The 23,484-nt window shown below is 49.7% G+C and overlaps 1 pseudogene; it reads right to left on the bottom strand.

Moving 5' to 3' along the window:
- Positions 1 to 3,650: 3,650 nt before the first annotated feature.
- On the bottom strand, positions 3,651 to 6,599 carry LOC136107642 (protocadherin alpha-6 pseudogene; annotated as a pseudogene).
- Between the last annotated feature and the right edge of the window lie 16,885 nt (positions 6,600 to 23,484).

Here is a 23,484-nt window from a genome sequence, read left to right as displayed (position 1 = left end):
ATTGTCAGGAGAGAATAACTGGTTCTAATGGACTTTTCCCTTGCCATTACCAGCAATTTCTAGTGAAAATGGACAAAAAACCCCACCACCACTCTCATTCTCCAAAAGCTGTGAAATCACTGAACATAGCATGCCTTTATGCACTTCTGTTGCCAGGGAAGCAGGAGGGACACCTGAAACCCAAGTACATTCTGCCAAAGTCAATCTCAGCTCAACAGAGTAGAAACACCATCTCCTGCACTGATGGCCAACTGCCCAAACGTCTCCAACCTGGCAGCTGCTAAAATTCTGCAGTCTCCATCTCATCCCATTTTACCAACACATTGCCACTGAGCAGGAAGAAAAAAATAACAAGAGGGTGGGGAGTTTTCTTAAGAGAAGAGAAGAAAACCAGTGCATCCCATCCCATTGTATTGAAACATAAAGTCTGCTGACATTCTGAATATGGAGAGCACTTCTTCCCCTGCCTAGCAAGACTAAGCACAAACAAGGAGAGATTCAGTGAATTAGCAGTATGATCAAAGTTTGTACAAGCTTCTCTTTGAGCAACAATGTTCCATCTCAAACATGAGCGATTACAGGCGTGTTGGATGACTTAACAAGTATGATGAAGAACAACAGCACCTGAATACATGCAGAAGTTCTGGAGGTCCTACAAGGATCACGGGAACATAGCACTGTGTGCTGGCACTCTTCTCAAGGTTTTCTACGGGCATCCTCTATCCTGTGCCCTGGGAAATGAGATCCCCAGCTAAGCAGACGTCCAGTCTTTACCTAATAACACAGACTGTGTTCTACTCAGCATCTCTATTTCCCTTAGAGAACACTCTTCCCCACTCACAGTCACGCTTCCAGTGACACATGCCCATGCCCATCTCGTAGCATCACTGTCACAATACCGAGACCTTGCTGCACCACAAGAACCTCCTCCAGCTCTAATCCCTGCACTGCATGTGACCCAGGCCTCTGCACATCCCCACCTCTCATGACTGGCACAAAGAACATATGGATGGATGCAAAGGCACTCACCACCTGGCAGACTCTTCTCAGGTGCTGAAACTTCACCCTAAATACTTTGTGCCTTCTCAGCAATTGCAGGTGGAAACACCACAGAGATGCACGTTAGAGCTCCTCTTAAAGATTCTGTGATTAGAGCTGTGACAGCTCTGATCACAATCCACGTGGATTTTACGCTTTGAGAGAATGACACCAAATGTGCAAGCGCAAGTACACTCACAGTGTCATCCACATGGGAGAATTTTCACAACAGAAAACCAGAGCTGGGCTGCTGTGCAGGGTTGGGCATATATGTGCATGTATCTGAACAAGTTACTGGTGACAAGAAGACACACCATCTCTGCTAAGGCCAACTGTGGAAGCACACAAGCAGGGGAAGTTGACTGCCCAAAGGTCTCATCCTCCTCCTTACAAATCCTGCCTGAGGAGGATCAAGGAACCATCATGGGAACATCAACAGCTGTGGAAGATCCTGTAGATGCCCACCATTACAAAAGCAGAACAGCTTTAAGCTGCCTGGATGCTTTGTGCCTTTTCAGCATTTTCATATAGAAATCAAGTTCTTAAAGATTCTGTGACTAGAGCTGTGACAGCTCAGATCCCAGTCCACACAGACCTTATTCTGCGAGGAAACCAAACCAATTGCTGAAGTGCAAGTGATTTCACTATTTCATCTGGATGGGAGAATTTGTACTATAGAAAAGCAGAGCTGAGCTGTGCAGGATTTGGCCTGTACATGCACATGTCAGAATGAGCCATGTGTGACAACAGGACACACGATCTCTACCAATGCTGACTATATTAGTGCACAAGTAAGGGAAGTCGAACACACAAAGGCTCCTCATATAGCCTTAAAAATCCTGCCTGAGGCAACATCAACTGCTGTGGAAACTGCTCTAGATGCCCACCACTACACAAGGACAGCAGATCAAAGCATTACCTTCCCACAATGCCCTTCCTGAAACAGCAGTGAAAATGTTCATCAGACAGTATTCAGCAGTTTGCATCTCACCAAGTCTTTGCCAACCTGTTGCCTACATCAGGCAGGCAGCAGCACAAGGGACTGTCTTTGGTGTAGGAAATTCCTAACCACAAACACATTGTGAGCATTTCAATACCATGTAACCATCTCAGGATCCAGAAGGCCTCATACTTCAGTCTCTTGGGATCCTGAGAAGAGATCCTGGGTAAGAACATTCCATATCCATGCTGCCTCATGCCCTAGGCTTCCTCCATTATATGCATTCTTAAGACAAGCAATTCATGTCCCATTCTTGTCTTACAGCATGGCTCATGGTCTTCCCAAGGATTTCCCATTGCCGTAGACAAGTCTTCCCACTGCTCTTTCCACCCTTCACATCATGTAATGGCCAGGCCCCACTCAGTGCCACAGCCACATTCACCTCTGCAACACGCTGCAGTTTTCTTTCCCACATCAAAGCTCAGCCTTTTGCAGACCATTCCCATCCACAAGGGCATGATAAAAAAAACCCAGATGGTATCATACACATGGCGGCCCACTGAGTCACTGCTGACCTATCCTGTTTGGCAATGCTTCAGCTGTCTCAGATGGAAATGTAGCAGACTTGGGAGCAATACTCTTTCCAAAGGTGATGTCAGGACAGTTCTAAATGGAAATGGGCGTTGATTTCATGCAGTGAGAGAATAATCCAAACGTCGAGAAGCACAGAATCATAACAGATTATATCAACTGTGTAGGAGAATCTGATTTGAGATTTTTGGGCAGGTGTAGATCTTAGGTACTGGGTTTTCTGTTGTTTCTTTGTCTATCTCTTCAGAAAAGGTTTCCTGAGCTTTTGAAACTGTGTGGCCATTGATGCAAATATTGAACAAACGCCAAAACAGGCCAATGTACTTCACACCACTTCACTGGTCAGGAACACAAATCCTTAACTTAGGGGACAGGGTGAGCAGAAGACGAAAATTCCCTTTTTCTAACACTTACCATGGGCCACACTCTTCTACCTGAACACTTCATGCTACTAAGAAGAGTAACAACCCAGTTGGAAAAAACATCACAGAACAAAGCTTCTTCCCTACTTCCTTCATGACTCTGCAGAGAGAACCAAAATGGAGATTTTTTTTCTCTTTACACCTCTAATGGCAATGAGCTTTGAATTCATGATGTGAGAGAACAACTCAAATGCTGACGAGAACATCACTACAGCAACTGATATCTACTGTGTAGGAGAATTTGACTGGGTTGTTTTCTTGCTGCTGAAATGAGAAACTCCTGGGATTTGTAAGAGTATGGTTGCTGATACAAATATTCAAACGGCATCAAAAAAGGCCACTGCCCATCACACCACCTGCCCAGCCGGGAACACAGAGCTCACAAAATGGGCAGGGAAGAGGGAAGGAAAAACGAAGAAGAAAGAAAAAGCAAATGGCACTTTCTAACATCTACCTTGGGTTTCGTTCCTCTGCCTCAGCACTTTATGCTTCTAGCTACTGTAACAACAGTGGCTAACGGAAAACAAGAAAAGTCTCTCTTGTCTGCCTAGTCAGCAAGAGTGATAAAGCTGTAAATAGTGCTTGAAGGACTGTCACCACGACAGCCTGAGTGACTTGCACTCTGTCAGCAGCTCCGGTGGAGATGCTACACAGCAGCAAGCAAAGAGCCTCTCGAAAGCCCACAGCGTGGAAGCTCTCATCACAATCCGCAGTGATCTTTTTTCGACAACGGAACGTTGCGGACTGTAACTGCTGCAGATGTGGCAACACCTTTCTTTAGTTCTCCTCCACAGCAAGAGCCAAGAGGTCCCGCAAGAACGCCCAGAATGAAGCAAATGTCCCGTTCACATTCTTAAGCACCCGCCAGGCGCCAACGGATACCAGGGGCTCAGCCTGACTCCCACCAATGCCCAGGGAACGGGAGAGATAATACACAGGTGGGGAGAGCGGGGAAGAGGTGTCGGGGAAGGGGCGAGAGTTGAAAAGAGAGAGACACTGACCGTGTCCAGGAGAGCGGGCGGCTCCGGCTGCGTCTCCTTCGCCGCGGGACTGAGAGGCGGCGGGAAGTTGGGGCTGAAAACCATCAGGTCGCTCTTGCCCGCGCCCTCCGCCACGCACACGCTCCGGCTCTGGCGCTGCGAGTACGACCAGCTCCCCACTTCGCTGGCGCACACCAGCGTCGCCGGCCCGGGCCCCGACAGCACGCCCGCCCGCGGCGCCCACCGCGACGCCCCGTACAGCACCACCGCCAGCAGGAACAGGCTCGACACCGCGCAGATGGCCACCACCAGCCACACGTTCGTTGTCGCCGCCGCTCCTGTCGCGGCCGCGCCGCCCTCCGCGCCCACCCCCGCTTTCGACGACGACGAGCCCACGGCCGCCAGCGCCGCCTCGGCGCCCTCCACCAGCGACACGCTCAGCGTGGCCGTGGCCGAGCGCGCCGGCTCCCCGTGGTCCCGCACCACGATCACCAGCCTCTGCCGCGGGCCGTCCGCCTCCTCCAGCGCCCGCGCCGTGCTCACCTCGCCGCTGTACAGCCCCACGCGGAACGGGCCCTTCCCCCGCGGCTCCCACAGCTCGTAGCGCAGCCACGCGTTGTAGCCCGAGTCCGCGTCCACCGCGCGGATCTTCGCCACCACCTGCCCCGCCGGCGCCCCCCACGCCGCCCACGCCCACAGCGCCCCCGATTCTGGCCCCGACGCCGTCTCGCCCACCAGCCCAGGCCCCGGCCCGCCGCCGCCAGCCGGCAGCAGCGCCGGCGCGTTGTCGTTCTCGTCCACCACGAACAGCTGCACCGTGGCGTTGCCGCACAGCGGCGGCTCCCCCGCGTCCACCGCCCGCACCTCGAACTGCAGCACCTGCACCTCCTCGTAGTCCAACGGCTGCAGCGCCCACAGACGCCCGCTCTCCGCGTCCACCGACACGTAGCTCGACGCCGGACGCCACCCGCCGCCCGCCGACGCGACACCGCCCACGCCGCCCTCCCACACCGAGTACCGCACGCGCCCGTTGTCCGCCTCGTCCGGGTCCCGCGCCCACAGACGCGCCAGCTCCGCGCCCGCCGCGTTGTTCTCCCGCGCCAGCACCGTGTACACGGCCTGCGCGAACGCCGGCGCGTTGTCGTTCACGTCCGACACCGGCACACGCACCTCGCGACGGGCGCGCAGCGACGGTGACCCGCCGTCCTCCGCCCGCACCTCCACCTCGTACTCCGACACCCGCTCCCGGTCCAGCGCCTCCCGCAGCACCAGCGAGTACGACCCCGCGAACGTCGACACCAGCCCGAACGGCGCCGCCGGCCACACCGCGCAGCGCACACGACCGTTCGCCCCCGAGTCCCGGTCCGACACGCTCAGCAGCGCCACCACCGTCCCCACCGCCGCGTCCTCCGGCACCGGCACCGACAGCGACGTCACCCACACCTCCGGCGCGTTGTCGTTCACGTCCAGCACCTCCACCAACACCTTGCAATGCCCCGACAGTGGTGGATTTCCCTGATCTGTCGCGCCCGCTTGAAGCCGATAGAGACCAACATCCTCAAAGTCCAGTTCACCCCTGAGACGGATCTCCCCGCTGTTTTTGTCGATCCAGAAAACGTCTTTTCCATCCTGAGGGAACACGTGCTGGACAGAATACGAGATATTCCTGTTCGTTCCCTCGTCTCTATCCGTGGCGTTTAGTCTGATCACTAAAACACCGCGCTCTGTATTTTCCAGCAGCTGCACTTTGTACACTGACTGGTTGAACTGCGGAGCATTGTCGTTCGCATCCAGCACGGAGATCACCAGCTCCATAGTGCCCGTCAGAGACGGCCGGCCCCCGTCACTCGCCGTCAGCACCAACCGGTGCACAGGCAGCGTCTCGCGGTCCAGAGGTTTCGCGAGCACCAGAAATAAGGACTCGCTGTCTTCCTCTGTTTTCTGCAAATCCAGAGAGAAGTGTTCAGTGGGACTGAGTGTGTAAGAGAGCTGTGCGTTGGCACCGACATCTGCATCCGACGCGCCCTCCAGAGGGAACCGAGACCCCGGTAGCGACGATTCCGCGATGCTGAGGTTTCTCCGGGTTGCGGGGAAGAGTGGGGCGTTGTCGTTGATGTCGGTGACCTCCAGCTCCACATGAAACACGCGCAGCGGCCGCTCCACCAGCACCTCCAGGCGCAGGGCGCACGGCGCGCTCTTCCCGCACAGCTCCTCCCGGTCCAGCCGCGAGCTCACCACCAGCGCCCCGCTCGCCCCGCTCACCTCCACGCTCGCCCGCCGGCCCTCCGACACCAGCCGCAGCCGCCGCGCCTCCGCCTCGCCCGCCTCCAGGCCCAGGTCCTGCGCCAGACGGCCCACCACCGTCCCGGCCTTGGCTTCCTCCGGCACCGAGTACCGCACCTGCCCGCCGCCCAGCGCCCAAGCCGCCTGCAGCACCACCACCATCACCACGGGCTCCCAGCGCTGCCGCGCTGGACCACAAACGCTCATCGCAGTCACCGATTCCTTTTTCTCCCCACCGCGCTGTTATGTATCTTTCTATCGAAACGATTTTAGCTGTCCACTGTATAGTAATCCTTTCTCAGGAGCTGCACATCCTCTGCTGCTCGTTTTCTTATCTGCGTTCTTTTTTTCTGCGCCCCGGAAGGTCTTTCCCCGCCTTCCCCCTGCTTTTATCACACGTTTTTTAGGTCAGAGCGACATCATGTGGCACTCTGTACAAACTGCCTGTTACGGTTCCCTGTATTTATACCGCCCTGCTTTACTACTTCTTTGCCGTTTTCCATTCCATGCACTTGAATTCTTTCTTACTTTGTTGCCTGATGCTTTTGCCCAGCATTTTCGTTGCATTGATTTAGGAGAGGTTTATATGATTGTCCCCAGCTTCTTCGTAGAGCACCCTTCTGCCACTTTTTCTGGAACAATACTTTTCTCTAATTACGAGTGATTTTGAGGCCTGAATTTTGTTATTCGGCTAAAGCGAGCAGAAAAATAACATGGACATTTTAATTCTTCTCGGATACGGTTTATTTCCTTTTGAACTGGTGTTTGTTGTCCCCTCTATTCATAAATTTGTAGCACCTGTCACCAGTTCAAGTGGCCGAAAGCTAATCTGTAACACTTGTTCTCTCAGTGATATGGTCTTGCCATAAATTAATCGAAAAATATGTTCAATATAATCGGACAGGTGACAAGATGACCTTGATCGGGGTTCCTGTAGTAGAAACCCTGCGGTTTAATTGAAGTGTCTCCTAAAATATATGTGCGTTCCACATGCAGTTAGATACACTTCTTGAAAAACTAACCTGGACGTGTTTTGTAATCGAGCGTTCCACCGCTCCCATCCCCAGCACCCCTCCGAGAGAACGGCGGGATCAAACGATTCGGCAATAACTCCTTCACAGGAGATACTCCCCGCTACCCAGCAGCCCTTCTGACAGAAGAAGTGACTACGCTGCGCAGTGCAAAGCTCTGAGCCATGCAGGTTACTCCAGATCTCCCTCTTCTCGGAGCCGAGGCGGACACAGGAGGGCTGAGGTGAAAGGAGCCGTAGCCAACAGGCGTGGTGACTCCCGTCCGTTAGGAGGAAGCAGAAAAGCACTGTCTTGGATGAGATCCTTCATTTAAACTAAACACTGCTCAGTTTTTCTGCTCTCTGTGCTCTTCATTCCTGCTCGCCGTCTGTCAGAGGCTCGCCTGTGTCACAGGGCGCTTCCATAAGTGTTACCACGCCGCGTGCGTGGCTGTGGAAGGATTTATGACCACTATTTGTAGCTTTAGGGCAAAATCCACCTCCTGCCCACGTAGATCTCGTCCGCCCCCGCTCGCATTCACCACCAACCTGTACCGGTCCCCCCGCGAGTAGCCCGGTTGCAACACCCCGACCACCGCACTTTCCGCAGCCGGACTGAGGATGAGAGCAGTTTCTGCCGGTACCTCCGCAACTCACGTACACAAACAGTTCAAAAGATTATTGAACACAATTGTGTCTACTGACCTTTTTGTATTCCTGCGCGATTGGTCTTCGCAGCGCCGTCGGTTCACACAGAAATCTGCCACTGAAGGTAGCCAGGTTTTTCCTGGACAGCAATGATGTCTTGATTTCAAATTCGTGCCTAATGCCATTAATGTATGGCCTATGCCATCAAAATGCAAAGACGAGCTCTTCTTCCTACTGCGTCTTTGTAACTTACCTCCATTTCCTCACCCTGACCAGGTTTTTCTTTCCGACAGGGTTTTCTTCCCGGTGAAGTCATTCAGACAGATCGCTTTTCATATCCCATATCCTTGTGGAAGTTCAGCCTTTGAAGACTGGTCTCTTCCCTTCAGCGCTGGACCCCCGGCAGACACTGTTGCTGTTGGGGACCCCGACTTATCAATCCCATTAGCACATCTCTATCGCATTCATAACGCCCACGCAGGTTATGTCCTTCTCTCCAATTGTTTAGGTCTATATACGGATTTTCTGCATTCTCACTGTCATTACCATAAGATCACAGGTAAACAGACAGATACAACTCTATCCTATCAAACCGGACAACACTTGCTAACTTTTTCCAGGTGCGAGGGACAGAATTGATCTTTTTTGGTAACAGATGATGGACGAAGACGATTCTACAGGGCAAGATTTTTGCCAAGTTAATCTGGAGACACATTCCCGATCTCCGAGTTTTCTGGCAGTTTGTTTTAATTTGTGTGGTAAAATGAAATAAAGATTTGGGTAGAGATAACTGTCTTGACTCGTGGATCAGAAGAGATGCTGGGACATATCGTCTGTCAACAATTCATCATGCTCTCTCCATGTGAGTCCAGGACGAGAGGTATTCAAGCAGGACAGGTTTGCGGCGTTTTGTGGTGGTTTTTGTTTGCTTGGTTGGTTGGTTGCTGGTTTTTGTTTGTTTGTTCCCCCTACCTATCTGCTTGTTAAAGTTAACCGACTTACCTGGAATAAGTAGCTCTTCTCTGCAGGAATATTTCATGCCATATTCATGGAAATGAAAATATAATGCCGATGTCAGCAAAAACGAGCACCATTGTATTTTCAAGTATTTTAGAGCCGTGTTAGGGTCTAAGTTAAGCTAGCTGTAAAATGTACTAGGATGTTTTAAATCAGTAGAACAGCTGTTAATGAGATGACAGCCACTGACGTCAAGATATAGGATACGGCGTCCCTTTGTCTGTGGTCTGAACACTTGGCTCCATCGTTTCTATATTCACCAAGCAGCAGCTGGAATAAATCGTTCCACAATGCCGGAGATGTGAGCTTTGCTAGGGATAGAAGTGTTTCTATATGAAATGAAACAAAGTATCCAAGATAACCTACATGTTGGAAGAGTTGTTTCTTGCTTAATTAAATCTAGACCATATGAGATTCTCACATTCCGCTGAAATCCAGAGTAGACACCCTAGTAGCAGTAGGGCAGAGGGTGCCATAAGCATTGTAGCATTGTGATACTACCACAGATGTACAGCTAGTTTGCCTTTTATACCACTTGTATCTATAATGAGAAGCCACAAAGGTCATAGGAAATAGCTGAGATGATCCTGCAAAAAGCACCCGAGCTGGTCAGTCTCAGAGTATGCCCTATGCCTCTAAGCAACAACTCGTGAGGAGCGGTGATCCACATCAACTACGAATCTGTATGGAAAAATATCAGTAAAAGCTACTCACCTTTACAGCCCGACAGCCCACCAAATGCCCGGGCATTCCTCTGAGTCTCCTTCATCAGATAGGAAGCGGTGAAAGCCTAGTTAAACTGTTGAAAAAACCCACGAATTTCGACATTCCGAACTAATTTCACCCACTGGAGCTACGGAGCAAATGCTGAATTATTAGAAAAATCAAGTACGGCCCAATGGCCAACACCAGCCGAAAGGTTCATGTCCTGTCGTTCTTTAGACAGTGGAGAGACAGAAAGACTTTCCCAGGGATACTTGGAAAGCTCTAGTTCGACCCCTGCTGAACTCAAAGCATGACTTCGGTTACACTTGGAGACAAGAAATGGAGAATCGGCAAGAGGGAAAAAAACAAGCGGCAGCTTCCACAGAATCGCTGCCATGACACAGGACACTTGCAGCTTTACCATCCCTGAGATGAGAAGTGCCGCACCGCAGCTCCAGATCAGCCGGCTCAGGACAACTGTCCCCGTCCACGGAGATCCAGAAAGTAGAGCCCGTCCCCTCCTGAAGGGCAGGCGAGCCCCGAGCTTATATCGTCGGATTTATCTTCCTGCGAAGAGGGTCCTTCACGCCTCTTTAACGCAGTTCCGTAGTTAGAGCACGGCAAAGAGAAGCCGAAATCTGTTTTCAAAGCTTGAGATAAAAAGCTTTTAAAACAGCCTCTCCCACCACTCAAGAGTCCCCTAATTCACCGAGAAAGGGACCGCCCGTATGGGGTCCCACCGGTCCTTCAGCTGGGCGTTCCGCCCTCGGCAATCCCGGCGGAGGGGCCGGGGGTGAGCTGGTCGCTCAGCGGCTGGAGCACACACCGCCGCGGGGTTCAGCCCTCGCTTCTGCACGTCACCTTCCCCAACCACCGAATATAACCTGAGCAAGCTCGGCAAACACGGAACGGTCACCGAACCCGTCCCTTCCCACCTCTGCTTTCAGGGCACTGACATAGCTGGAGCCCCCGTCCCCAGCGTTTCTTGGGAAGCTGCCGCCGACGCCCATCGCTGGGCGCCAGTCGCTACTGCCGCTCGGCCTGACACTCGGAAAGTGACAGGACCTGTCGCAGGGTCAGGCAGGAGCCATCCTGCACCCGCCCAGCTCTCCCCGACAAGCCCAGTGCCTGCCCTGCTAGCCCAGTTCCCTCGGCACGGAGCCGCCCAGCTCCCGGCTCGGCTTCCCCGCCGCCATCCGTGGGAAGCGAAGAGCGCTCCCGGTCGGGAAGTGCAGTAAAAAACAAAAAAAGACCCAGACACTTCCAACGCGCCCCCAAGCCAGCGCGTCCGTCCTCGGAAGAGCACGGAGTCGACTCTCGGTCCGGACGAGATCCCGGCCGCCCCTTCCTCCCCTCTGCGGAAGTTCCCGGCAGCCTCTGCTCCCGCCGTTGCGTTCCTGCGGGCGACAGCGGAGCGGGGCGTGCGCTACGGCCACCGGCGCTTCGGCGACAGCTCCGGGTTCCCCCCGGGGACCGGCAGCAGGTGCTGACGTCCCGAGCGGGTCTGGGCTCTCACTGATCCCCCTTGAAGGAGCGGGTTTGCCCGCGCTCAGCCGCCGGTAGGGCAGGGCTGTACAGACCCAGCAGCCCCGCTGGAATAGCGGCTGCGCTTGTTCTCTTTCTGCCTCCCTGTCCCGTCACTGGAGGTTTAATCCTCAACTGGCCTATATTTAGACTGGAGTTCCTCCAAGTGGGGTTTCTCACGTGTTAAGTGTTTTCTCACGTGTTAAGTGTTTCAGGCGCACGGTGCCCTCTAGCTTCTTTAAGGGAAGGCGTGTCTGCTGACACAGACCCCTCCCGATCGCTGTCAGGTGGAGATATCCTCCATTATTAAACATTTTGGCTATTCACCCCGCGATGAGAGCGCTCCCAGCCTCCCCCAATTAATATCCCTGACATCTGCGCGTTCGCAGCACCCCACACATCCCGGTTTTCCCGGGGAGTGGCAGGCACCCAGAGCGGGCGGTGGGATGGAGCTCAGCCGCCCCGCCCACTCCTTCGGCTGCCAGCGCTGGAAGGAGCTGAGCTGGAAATCCTTGACAGCTGCTCCGAGAAAACACAGTAGGCACCTTTAGAGGTAGAGGATAAAACGTGGAGAATAATATTTATTGGCGGCAATTAGCATTGACCGAGAGAAAAGGCGGGTGAGATCTGCTTCCTCGCTCGGGTGTGTGTGATACAGGGAATTGACAATTAACTAATTAACACTTAAAAACTAACACTTGACGCTTAAGGAACTAACCCTACCCCACATCACTGAAGACACTTAGAGGGCTAACCCTTTAACCCACATCACTATTGCCCAGCCTTGCTTAGCTCCGTGTAACTTATTGTACGAAAAACGGGACTTCACTGACGCCTTGCAAAGATAATAGTCCTTGATGCATCCTTGGGTGAACTAGATCACAGAAACTCGGGCACAGGACAGGAGATACGCCAGTTTTAACCAACTCAGCAGTCTGAGACCTAACCAACTCATCACACTGGACCAAAGGTGACCGTGTACAGAGAAAGAGGACCCGGGTTCACGATCACTGCGCAGCTGCAACCAGGAGCCAGAGGTGGAGACTATGGAAATGATCTACCGAAACTCATTGTAATAAGAACCACCTTCTCGGAGACAGGTTATGAATATGTATAGGCGTTCCTAAAACATTAATGAATATGTAACACTTTACTGCATATAACCAGGTTCACAGCTACTGTAATTTTACACACGCGTTAGGTGAAATTATTCCCCATGTGTCCGGCGTCGTAAATAAATGCATACCTTCCTTATAACTTCAAGGGTTGTAAGGTCATTCCGTGCCTCATGGGGACACAAGGCAGCCCCTGCAGCGGGGCTCTCTCTGGCCCAGGACCCTTTGATTTTCGGAAAGGATCTTGAAAGAGAGGGCGAGTTCCCCGAGAGCTGGTGGAGCCTGCGAGGCCTTCTTCTCTGCAGACGTTCAAACCCGCCTGGACACATTCCTTCCTGTGCAGCCTCATCTAGGTGTTCCTGCTCCGGCAGGGGGATTGGACTGGATGAGCTTTCCAGGTCCTTTCCAACCCCTGACATTCTGGGATTCTGTGAAGAGATGCCCACGCTCGGTCTGACTCCTAGTTCTCTGTGAATCCGTGCGGGATCCTGTCCCGGGGGTGGGGAAGTCCCCCTTGTTGTCCCACCCTCGAAAGGCTACGCAGAGACCAGGCCTCCCGGAGCCCTGCTGGCCGATCCCATTGCTTTTTATTTGTTAAGTTTATTCCCCAGACACCATTAGAGCTACCAGTCGGGAACAGATGGCTCCCCTTCGTCCCGAGGTTCATCCCGGACAGATTGCATACAATTTATTAATAACCCAACAGATGCTCGGGCACTTTCCAGCTCAGATTATATTTCCTGATTGCTCAAATCCCAGTGTGGGGGAGCTGCTCATTTATCTCCCACCGCTCATCTTTGTGCTTTACCAGCACCAACATGACAAGGCGGGAAGGGGTGAAATTCATGTCCCTCTTCCCGATCCTGCGTGTAAGTGTCCAGAAACTGAATGGGATCTGATACCAGCTTAGGTTTGTCCCTCCCAGCACCCACGTCCCGGGAAGAACCACCGCTGCGTGCTGCCGGGACCGCCCGCTCCCGGCGGGCACAGCACGGACCAGCCGTCGGGTCGCTCCGGTGCTGCTCGGCGCGGCGGGGCTGGAAGCCCAGGAACTCGTTAACCTGGCAGGGAGCGACATGTCGTGACTCCTAGTAAACAGCAGGAGTCGGGATTTATGCCTGTTACTTCCCAGGGTTATGCTAATTGAGTCACGGAGAACCAGGTTTCCCCTCCCCGAGCTGCTTTCCGAACTGTGGGGATCCCTGTATCGAGGTTGAAATGGAAACAACCCCATTAAAAAAGCGACACTGCCCACGGCACGAACTCCCCCAACCTTGGGCAGTGCGGGCAGCGAGACAGGCAGAGCTGAGGGCCGGTGACCCCATCTCCCTCCCGGACGCAAGGTCCTAAGAGAGGAGGGGGATGTACGGGCAGAAACTGCTTATGCTCTGCGATACCCCTCCCCGAATTAGGTAAGATGCTCCGTGCTCCAGAAAAAGCCATCACAGACCTTTCAGCAACACTACGTTCAATTTTAATGTATAAAATGGGCTTTTCTTTGCTCTGTAGGGAGAAGCACAAAAGCAGCAGGTTGTTTATACTACTGAATAAAATAAATGCAGGTCTCTGAGGGATCTTATGCAAACCACTTACCTTGAAACACAACCCCACGGGAAAGCGAGCTACGAAGAGATGTGTGGTTAATGTTTCACATCTTCAGAGCAGCATCCAAGTGGCTGGCTCAGCACCAGTTATCATTAGGTATCACGGAAGGCAGGGGCTGTGGTTATAATTTGGAATGTCGAAGTCACTTGTAAGATATAAGCAGCAGGACATTTGGGGTTGAGATTTAGTGGAGCGTGATGTAGGAGTTAACCCTAAAGGTTTCAACTAAGTCTTGAAGCTGAAGTCTAATTGTTAAAGTGAGAGTTTGGAGGCAAATTTGTATTTATGATCAGGATGCATGCCATAGTGTAGTTTTAAAATAAAACTAGGAAGCATGGTAATCTTTTCTGCTCTGTGGCAGCTGGGTTCAGTGAAAGGCACTTCACTTTCTGTGAATGCAGGTGAGAGAAACTCTCAGGAATAACAGCAGAAGAATATTAAAGTCTGTTACATTTTTCATAGCTCCTGACATTTGCAATATAATTCCACTTCCTTACCTTCACCATGCTCCCCACGCCCAACAGATTTAGTGCAGGGGTGAGTTTTCTTCATTTCAGCCTCTGTAATTACAGTGAGAGAATAATGCAGTTGCAAGAAAAGCAATTCCTTCTTCCTGGCTCTACAGCATCAGGGAAGAACTTTGTGAAATGATGCCAGCCAGGCTTGCTGTGGAAAGGAGAATCAGGATGGAAAAGCTGGGGAGGTTGTGGTAAGATGACCAGTGAACACGATGTGAAGGGGGGTTGTGGGCTACCAGAGACTGAGCTTTTTGCAGTTTCGAGTGGAACCCATATAATACCTTAGACCCTGTTAAGGTAACAATTTTCTTTCCTATCTGTAGGTTCCCTGAATACCACAGATTCCCTGAAATGTCCCCCAGAATCATAATGGAGGGAAATTCCAACACTGGTACAGGATTCCTGGTCAGATAGAGGCTATTTTATCCAGTTTTCAATGTTCTGCCCATCTTTCTTCCTTCTTTCTGTAACAACAACTACAAATATTATCCCATGGCAGAAATTCTCACAGGCTGTTAAATTAGACAAATCTCCCACCATAAGATTTTTCTTTCGCTTTCCTTTGCTGCACACCAGCTGTGTGGGTCCTGAAAGCCGTCTCCTTTCTTCTTTCACAGACTTCCCAAATACACACACTCCCAACAACGCAGGGAACGAGCAAAACCAACAACAGCAACACAAATATTTTCTGGTTTGATAAATGTTTTTCAATCACTCCCCACGTTGTACTCCTGATAAACTGCCAGCACAACGAGTAAATATTTTTAAATACCATACACATTTTAAAGGAACATACAATTATGTGATCTGTTGATGTTTTGCTAAGTTTTCAGTCCCAACTTCCTCATCGCTGAACTCAAAAAAGGAGAAATATGAGGCATATCCAAAGTAACAAGAATTGCAAAGTAGAATCTTGTGAAATAAAAAAGACAAAAAAAGGTAGAAGGATTAACTTCCTGCATTTCTGCGTTTCTCTTTTCTTTTTTTTTCCCCTCACAATTTCCTTGAGAGTGAAAGGATCAGCCATACTCTTTATCACTTGGAGGACAGACATCCCAATAAAGACAAAATGGAAGTGTGCTGTGATGGTCAGCCAGCCTATATCTTATACAAAAGAGAACTCATTGGGGAACTTCAGCTCTCCCCAGAGCAAGAGCATATGGAAATGTCAGGGAAGAAAGAGATGGGAATCAGGACTCAGGGGATTCCCATTCAAAGTAGGAAAAAATGCATCAGACTTTGTGTCTGCCAGTACAGATTTCTAAACAGGTGCCAGCAGTGATGAGGGTGCAGGGTCAGGCCCTGGGGATTGTCCTGATCCAGTCTGACAGTAAGGCACAGGGCTCCTATCACACAAGTTTTCTCTAAGATACAAATCTGGTACAAATCTCTGCCCACACTGCAGGCAGAAAGGGTTTGAATTATCAGCAGTGATTCCAGAGGCTTGGGCAGTTTGAAAAACTACAGGGACCAGCTGGTCCTCTTCCACCTCTCCTAGGCACACCACAGTTTAGCTAAAACCTCTTCTCAAGGCCTTATATTCCCCAAACTTCCAATCTTTAAGCTTAGTTGAATTATTCTGGGCATTGTCATGGCAAACCACTTGTTTCTATTCAAGCAGTACAAAAATTACAGGACTGCCTGATGTTTGAGGTGGGAGGCCAAAAAGCCGGGGCAGGCAGCAGAACCTGGCTGGTGTGCAACTGGTAGCACAGCATGGTTAGAGCAGCGTATGTCCAGGCTTTGCGAGGCTCAGAATCACAGACTCACAGAATGGTTGAGGTTGAAGGGTCCTCTGGAGATCATCCAGTCCAACCCACCTGCTAGCGCAGGGTCACCAGAGCAGATCACACAGGGTCACGTCCAGGCAGGTTTGAATGTCTCCAGAGGAGACTCCACACCCGGTCTGGGCAGCCTGGGCCAGGGCTCTGCCACCCTCGAAGTAAAGAAGTTTTTCCTCATATTCAGATGGAACCTCTTGTGTTTCAGTCTGTGCCCATTGCCCCTCACCCTGTCGCTGGGTGCCACTAACAGAGTCTGGTCCATCCTCTTAACACCCACCCCTAAGATATTTATAAGCATAACTAAGATCTCTTCTTGGCCTTCTCCTGGACAACTTGACTCCAAACAAGAGAAACAAACCAGTTTTCTTGGCAGTTATGCAGAATATTATGTTAGGCAATAGTGTGTAAGCAAATGTGATGCAAATATGGAAATGTCAGAATTGTCTCTTTTCTTGCTGTGGTAACAGCAACATCTATCTATTTTGGGTCAAGGAAAAGGCTGTGATCACAGAATCACAGAATGGTTGTGTTTGGAAGAGATCTCTGGACAACACCTAGTCCACTCCCCTCTGCTCAAAGTGGATCGCCCAGGACTGAGTCCAATCAGTCATTTTACTCTGTGTGTTGGTTTCCTCGGTTTCAGCTTTCAGCATCTGGAAGCAGAAAAAGTGGATTTGTTTGAAGAATTTTGCTTGGTTTGTTTTGTTAGAGATACGTCTGCATCATTCTTGTTTTGGAGGTCTTTCTATGTACATGAGCTTAAAAATGTTCTCTGTCTTTGTCAAGCCTGCTGTTCTCTACTAATCTTTAACAGCCAGCTGTATGTGTGCCAAAAGATTTTACTGAACAAAACCCATAAAGCAGCAAGCAATCCAGTTAAGCCAATGAATGACAGCCCCACAACCCCAACCTAGAAAACACCGCAAGCTGCATCCAGATTGATACTTAATTTGCCACCAAAATAAATAAAAAAATCAAGCCTAAAGCACCATGGCGTTCATCAGGAAAACAAAAGCCAGGGCAGAACAGCAGCTTCCTCACTAGGAACTGGAGAAAAAGAAAAACAACTCTCAGTCTCAGCCTTTGTAACAATTCCAGATAACAAGGTCCACTATATTTTGCGAACTGCAGGATACCAGGGACCGCAGATTTCCATCAACCACTCTGGTTAGACTTGCTGCATGGACACCTGTCCCTGGTCACTAATCTTTTTTTGCCTTCTTCAACATTTCGGTCTCTTTTGGGCAGAAGCACACCTAGGCCTGTCCCCCATGGAAGCACATTTATGAGAGCATCTGCTGTCTCTGGTTCCTGCTCAAGGCCCTCGTTTGGCCAAAGGGCTCAGTAGAAAGCTATAACTGGAGGGGTTCTTCAGCTCCTTTCTCTCTTCCCAAGGACATTGGGCAATGATTTTTTGCTAATACAAACTCCTTGTCAGGCTTAACCCACTGCCTTGTTTACCACTTCTTGACTTTTCCACTGAACCCCAGAAAGAAACCAGGCACACAATCCTAATGAAAAGCTCGGCATGTAAAGGGGGAATTTATATTTCACTTCTTGCCTTTGCTATTGGCTTTACAAGTGATTGCTCATCAGAAACCAATTACCCCAGAAAGGCTTGGGTTTGGGTCCCTACTGGTGTTAGTAGGATGAATAGCCTCATTTACAATCTCTCAACTGGAAAACAAAAAGTAATGATAATAAAAAAAAGAGGTCTTTTCTAATTCTCTCTGCCCCTGTTGTAATTCACAAGAAAATTAAACTAATAACTCTCTCTGTGAGCGTGTTATGCAGATGCCAGGAGTCAGGGATAAATGGATGAAACTATCCCAGGCAAAGTCTCTGGGGAAGGCACCTCTGAGCAGACAACTGTTCTGCTTTGCAAGATTCAAAGCTTCTCCAGCAGTGCAATCTATGCAGAGAAAAGGCTGTTTCATTTTTCTTCCTTCTTTTTCTACCCTCTCTTTTCACTTGAATTGCACCTGAAGGCAGTAAAAAACTTCTGTAATTTTTTGCTAGGTTCATTTCCCACCCCATCCCCTGTTCCCACTCCATCTCCATAGAGGTCCTTTGCAAAGAAAATTCTCCATGCCAACAGAATCAATCTTCTCAAAAGCGGCTCCCAGAGTGGTCTTCCTGCCTCATCCCTTCAGCAAACAGACAGTGCTTTACTAGACAGAAGGGCCTGGGGGAAGACACAAGGGTCCCCATCATGTTCCCAGCTTTGTGCTGTGATTTGTCCCTGCAGCTCAGATCCAAGTTTTTAATTTTGTACTTTTTAAAGAAGATAAAACACGAAAACAAAGTCTGTAACTGCATCTGCTGGTCTTCAAGATGGGAGGAAGGATAATTATCTTCTAACTCCTTCCTTGCAAGACTGGAAGTGTCTTGCTGGTCAGATGTGATACCCCACGTAGAACCACCCTGGTTTTCGGACACCACAACACTGCACACAAGACAGCTCAGTAGACACAAACACAAGATCTCCTTACATACTGGGACAACTATCAGACTATTTTGCAGAGGGAAGCTGAGAGGAAGAAAAGATGGTCTAGGTAAGTACACTGATTATAACATCGCATTTCCCCACGAGAGAAAAATTAAGCTTTAGTTTTAGGACCTGATTTCAGGATTACATTCCTGAAGTTTGGTGTTTTAGGGGAGACTCAAAGCAAACAGTAATTCTGTTCCTCTGGTGTCTGATAAAATGCCACTGACAGGCAGGTGCTGAGTATGTGAGGCTTTATCTCCACTTCTGGTATATTATATTTAAGGGAGATCAAGGAGGAGACTGGGGACAAGCGGGATCCTGCAGGTAGGATTCAGCCCCAGCTCAAATTCCTTACATTTGGATACCTGAGTTGGTATGTTCTATCTGTACTCAGGGGAGCTTTGGAGATTTAATCAATGCAGATGGAACAACTGTGATAAACTTGGTGAAAAAGAGTTGCAACTCTTTGACAGAAAAATTAAACCCAGAGCCCTCAGCCCTCAGCCTAGCCAATAGGAAAAAACCTTCTCTTAGTTAAAACACAAAGAAGTATGGACATGGACTTGAGAGGAGACTCATGAAACAAGCCAGGCTTCCCTGTGATCCTAGAGTCTAAACTAACCTCTGAATTTCAGATAGACTTGGGCTGAAAACATCCCTGTGTAGAGATCTGCACTATTGTTTGCACCACGATGGCCTCCAGTGCTTTTTAGGGAAAGATTTGAATATAGAAATTCAGTGACTCATTGCAATAGAACCAAATAAATTCAGACAGCTCATCTTTTCTCTGGGTTCACATAGCGATTTAACCCCAATTTTTCTATTTCACATGCAGCCTGCTATCACAGAGCCTCTGCCTCTTTGCCTATCAGAAATCCTACTAATGCTCATAATGATTTTTTTGATTGATAGTTGTTTTTCCTGCTTCTCTTTCCTTTGTATGATTTCTTTTCCGTGCAGGCAAAATGTGTGATAAGACATTTCTGGAGCTATTTAAGAATAGTTTCTGTTGTAAATATTATTGAAATGAGTGGATTTGCTGTGAAGACTTTAGTGACCCTTCTGGGAATCTTCGCGCTCTCTTAATTTCTTCTGCTGCATTTTTTCACCTGTTGTTGCAGATATTCCTAGCAATGAATTAAAAGAAATATCTCATCACAAATGCCTGCAGATCCTCTGGATGTATTTCTGATGGCTGACTGCACAAATGTTTTATTTTTCAATCCGTTTAACATGAACTTGTTTGCCCTGCATTCTTGGCATTGGAGAAACACTTTGAATTCCGAATGCTGAAATAAAAATCTCTGCTATTTTTTAAAACATGCAAAAGTGTATCATTTATTCAAATGCAAAATTTGTAAATCATTGAATTTCATGGGAGATGAATCATTAGTCAAAGTGCAGACTGCACTAGAGATCATATTTAATTTATTTTCAAAGCCTTCATTTGTGCTTTTTTGGTCCAGTGTGTCATAAGTTATTCAATACACAAAGGTGTCTACTTACGTCGCACAATAATTTAGCTGATTAAGTCATATTATCACTAACAAGAAGCATTAATTCCACTCGAGTGAATGCTGCAAACAGAGTCAGTGACATTTCCGCCACTTAGATTGAAAACACATTATAGGCAAACTGGGGAGGCAAAAAACCTCGCTTAGCCCAGGCCTTTTTCTTCATCTGATCTCTGCGGAGGAGTCGGCAGCTGATGTTTTCAGAGCAATGAAAAAGACAAAAGGTGCAAAGGCACAGAGAAGATCAGCACGTGACAGTCATGCAGACCATTTCTCAGGGCGGCAGAGGAGAAAGTATTATGACAAAAGCTAAAGGGAATTTATTTCTGCAAAACATCTCCTGAGGTCAAAAAAGAAAAAGGAGGAGGGGATGCAGCCAAAAACAACAGGCTTTTCTGTAGGGTGCGTCCAGGGGGATGTTTAAGACACTGAGGCAATTTGAAAAGAAATCAGGATGGACCTTGACCCAGTCTCAGCTCTATTAAGGTGCGTTCATTCCAGCATCATCTTCAAGGGAGAAGAGAAGAAAATAAAGTCCTAGCAACTCTGAAGACGCTAATTATCCACTGAGTGCTACAGACTTCACTGTTAATTAACCACTGCGTGCCACAGACTTTGGGCTGAATCCAGAACCCTGCAAAGTCAATATGCAGATTCCCACTGGTCCCATGGATTGCAGCTCTGTCTTGCTGATCCAGATCCCTCTGGCGAGCTGAGACCACCTGTGCTCATGGCTGTATCCAGCCCAGGCTGGCTGCTTGCAGGCTGCCGTGTCCCTGCTGAGGGTTCCTGCATTTCTCCGGCCGTTGCTTGACTCCACACACAGCAGAGCTGAGCAGAGCTGAGCACCAGCCCCTCCGGGTCCTTTCTCTCTGCCCTCTTTTCTCTCTACCTCTGGATTCATTTTGTCTCTCTGATATATGCTTTCAAGTCATTACAGAGATATAAGTAATGTTTCCATCCAAAGAGTCTATTCAGCAATAGCGAGAGCACAAAAAACCTTCCCTATTTGCACTGGTGCCCAGAAGCGCTGTGTGCCTGCCTAGCGTGGCCTGCGGCATTTTGCAGCCAACTGCACCACATGGCAGCTTTCCTGCTGTTGTAGAAGCAAATCTCAAGCTGGCTGGCAGGTCCCTGAAAGCCAGATTTGCCTCTGGATCTCTGAACGTATGAGAGGGGCATATAGAGAGTGTTCTGCCGAGTACGTCTCCAAAGTGGCTCTCATGCCCAGTGCATTACCAGAATACAGAAACCAGCTAATGCTCATGAACTGTGCAGGAGCGTAAGCACAGGAAGAGTTGTAAAAATAACCAGTTGTAGGGCAAAGACCTTGAATTTTTAATGGCGCTTTGTCCCCGTGGGAGATCTTCAAAGGAGAACTCATCTATTAGAGGGACGATTCCGACCAGGCATGCTCTTTGAAGGAGGGACAGTAGTGTGGTTGGGTGGGTTTGAGTAAGTGTCATCTCGCCTAAAACAAGACCCTTTTTATTGTCCTTTTAATTGATACATTGACTGAGAAGAGAGATTGAAACTGAGCTCCTGCCAGTGATGACTTCCTTCAAACTAAGCAAAAGGATTCTCAGGGCACATGGGATGCTGGGGCCTGGGCTGGGTGCTGTGTTCACCCCCAAATCCCTTTTGGACGAAGCCTGACCTGAACACGCAGACCTGTGGATCAGCAGGAGGCGCAGGGGGGATGTGTGTATTTGTCTCTTCTCCTGGGCTGAGCATAGCCAGGAGTAATGGAGAGGAGAGGGAGGCGATTTACTGAGGATTGGTTGAGCCTTAATTGTAGGGGTTCAAAAATGCCAACGGAGTACACTGGAGAGTGACAGACTCGGAGGCAGCAATAGCTGGCCACTTGCTTGCTCAACCCCATGAATTTCCAAAGACAGGGATGCCAATTCTTAATTTCAAATGCCAATGGTTTGGGGGTTCAATTTTGAGACCTCCCTTTGCGAAGCAACACCTGGGAATCTGAAACAATTAGTGTCAGGTCCGTGCATTCATTTAGATCCTGGATACTGTGAAGTACGTGCTCTGGATACTTTGCTGTGTGAGCTAACACAAAACTAATGGCTTGGTCTTGCTGCAGGGGGCTGGGGCTGAGCCCCTCTGGGCTCACTGGTGGGGGCTGCAGTCCTCTCCTAATGCCTGGCCAGCATCGCCTGAAAATAGCAGGGAAGATATTGGCAGAGCTAACCCAGGAGAGGGAGATGCTTGGTGCCCCCGTGGGGAGTCAGGTACATTTGATGCTTTTATTACTTCTTGAAGTTGATATTAATTCTATTGTATCACTTTACATAATCCACTTATTGTTTTGAACCAGTGAAGCAGGCTAATGCTGTACAAGGGTCTCGGGCAGTCACTGTTTGGGGTTCTTTTTTTACCCTTAACACTCTGCAGAGACCACTGAAGAATGCACTCTCAGGATAAAATCCTTCATCCTACTGTCTAATTGGGACAGAGGATATTTCATCTACTGACAGCTGCGTGGGTATGAGCTGGGACTGAAGTCACCAGAAGCATCCAGGTCCCTTCAATGTCCAAAGCACAGTCCTCCTGGGTCCCTGAGTCCCCTGGGCCCCTTTGATTGTTCTCTGCCCCTCACTTCCACTAGAAAGCCTGTTACCCACTTGTAGACAAGGACTTTCCTGGGTTAATCCCAAAAGCCGCATTGCAGCCTCCCCAGGCCAGTCACTGAGTAATCAGGGGGTAAAAGAAGGACAACCACAGCGTGATCATCTCAGGACTTCATCCAAAGCTGAACTGCTTCCCACATCGAGACTCATCCCACCAGTAGATACAGGCAGTTGGTCTCTGGCACACATCCAGGTTATCTCTGCTACTCCCGAGTCAAGCTCTTGGGTGGTGAATGTCTAGGGGAAAGCTTAAATGACCCACAGAAAGCAATGCACAATAACAACAACAATCCATTACTGCCAGATCCAGTTCTTCTCCCCAACAGCTCAAAGCCCTTTGTGCCCACACCCTGGTGTAAATGTGTGTGGAGCCTCTGCCCGAGCTGGAGCGTGAAGCAAGGAGCTGTGTGACATCTCCAGCACACAGGGTCTCCTGGCCATGACCCCAAAATGCTCCTGAGTCCAGGGTTGTGCGAAGGCTATCTTGAGCCCCCAGCATCCAGGTGAAGTGAACAAAAGGAGCTCTCCTGGGCTGCTCCAGCAACTCAAGAAGCCAGAAGGACACAGGTGTCTGTTGGAGCTGAGAGCCATGCTCTGAGAGACAAGCAGTGATTCCTGCTGTCATGTGGAGCTCAGGGACAGCCAGGAGCCAGGG

The sequence above is a fragment of the Patagioenas fasciata genome, chromosome 14 (assembly GCF_037038585.1).
Source record: "Patagioenas fasciata isolate bPatFas1 chromosome 14, bPatFas1.hap1, whole genome shotgun sequence".
Taxonomy (NCBI): domain Eukaryota; kingdom Metazoa; phylum Chordata; class Aves; order Columbiformes; family Columbidae; genus Patagioenas; species Patagioenas fasciata.
Note: the sequence above shows the minus strand (reverse complement) of the source record. Positions and strands in the feature narration are given on the sequence as shown.